Source organism: Carlito syrichta, unplaced genomic scaffold (genome assembly GCF_000164805.1).
Source record: "Carlito syrichta isolate Samal-C Ts95f unplaced genomic scaffold, Tarsius_syrichta-2.0.1 Scaffold306949, whole genome shotgun sequence".
Taxonomy (NCBI): Eukaryota; Metazoa; Chordata; class Mammalia; order Primates; family Tarsiidae; genus Carlito; species Carlito syrichta.
The window spans coordinates 726,601-728,574 of NW_007251045.1; the positions used below are offsets into that span (position 1 = coordinate 726,601).

Consider the following 1,974-nt stretch of genomic DNA (forward strand, 5'->3'; position numbering starts at 1 on the left):
GGCCACTGCAGCCTCGACTTGCTGGGCTCCAGCGATCCTTCTGCCTCAGCCTTCCAAGTAGCTGGAACTACAGTCGTGCGCTACCACACCCGGCTAATTTTTGATTTATTGTAGAGATAAGGTCTCGCCAAGTTGCTCAGGCGGGTCTCAAACCCATGGGCTCAGGCAATCTACCCTTTTCTGTTTTAAAGAGAATAACTCCACCTTTCAGCATTTTAAAACAAGTTTTTTATCTCTGGGTCTCTGTGGCTTGAGTTGCCAAAGCTGCTGCTGATCACTTTTTTTGGTTTGGTTTTTGAATCAGGGCCTCACTCTGTCGCCCAGGCTGGAATTCAGTGGCATGATCACGGCTCACCACAGCCTCAACCTCCTGGGCTCAGGCAATCCTCCGGGCTCAGGCAATCCTCCAGCCTCAGCCTCCTGAGTGAGTAGCTAGGACTACAGGTGTGTGCCACCATGCCTGCCTATTTTTTTTATTTTTTGATACAGATGAGGGCTCACTATATTGCCCAGGATGGTCTTGAACTCCTGGGTTCCAGCAATCCTCCCATCTTGGTCTCCCAAAGTGCTGGGATTACAGGTTTGAGCCACCGTGCCTGGCTACTAGTTGTGTTTTATCTGTAAGTTGCCCCTCCGTTGTATTCATCTTCCAGATGCCCTTTAACTCTGAAATTCCAGGACTCTGTCTAAAGAGTCAGATGGAGACACAGGGCTGTGTGGCCCAAGAATCCCTGTTACTCGTGTAAACAAAATAATAAAGTCCTCCTTTTTGAGAAGAGAAAATAGAAACACAGAACCAGGAATCCTCCTCAAACAAAGGAATCAGATGTTAATTAAGGGAACTCTATGAAGTACATGGTGTGGGCCTACAATCCCTTACTTTTTGGGGCCTGTGTAGCAGAGCCTGTCTGTGGGCCAAGGAAGCTGAATTCATGAACTAGCAAACAAATCCTTGGCCTTGGCGGGCTCATGAGTTGAGCAGAGAGGGAGTTCTCTTGTGAGTTTGAATCTGACTGTGCCCTATTCCTTACCAGGAGCAACAGACATCTCCGTCAGGAATAAAAGAATTAATGTGCGTGACAGCCTTAAAATGGAGCCTGGCATACAGTGAGTGCTCAATAAGTGTCAGGGCAAGGACTTTCTTGCATCCCAGCTGTCTTCCAACAGTGATAGCTTTTGCCCATCCAAACCATAGGGCAACTTGTTGCTGTGGTCATTGAGATTTGTGAAGCCCATTTTAGACAGTTGTGAGAAGGTACAAAACATAGCAGGCGTAGGAGACAGCCAAGTGTATAAATTGTCCTCAGTGTGACTCATATCACATGTAGAGAGATTTACAATAAGCTTACTGGAATTCTACTTTTTAAAAGTTAAGTTCCTGGTTTTCCAGCACTATCAAGACCTCCGCATGGCTGGAGTTGGAGCTGGCTGTGTCCCTAACAGTGCTGTTCAGAACACACTGACTGAAAATATTGGTGCAATAGACAGTTTCCAGCCCCCAGAGACTGTGTAACACTGTGCTCCTTCCACATACCCTCATGCTTTCTTTCTTCTTTTTCTGAGGTGGAGTCTCACTTTGTCACCCAGGCTGGAGTGCAGTGGCATTCTCCCAGCCACCCCATCATCAACCTGCTGGGCTCAGGCGATTCTTCCATCTCAGCCTTCCAAGTCGCCGGGACTACAAGTGCGCGCTACCACGCCTCGCTAATTTTTTGATTTATTGTAGAGATGAGGTCTTGCCAAGTTGCCTAGGCTGGTCTTGACTCCGTGGGCTTAGGTAATCACTTCACCCCCACCTGCCAAAGTGCTGTGATTACAGGCTTGAGCCACCACGCCCTGCCCCTCATGCTTTTTAAAATTTTTTATTTTTTTTTGAGTTGGAGTCTCACTCTGTCGCCCAGACTGGAGTGCAGTGGCCACTCCTGGCCACCGCAGCCTTGACCTGCTGGGCTCCAGTGATCCTTCCACCTCAGC

At 48.3% G+C, this 1,974-nt stretch overlaps 1 protein-coding gene across 1 annotated transcript in view; it reads right to left on the reverse strand.

Annotated features, from left to right (window-relative positions):
• SEZ6L (seizure related 6 homolog like) overlaps positions 1–1,974 on the reverse strand; it is an 88,214-nt gene that overhangs the window by 30,248 nt on the left and 55,992 nt on the right.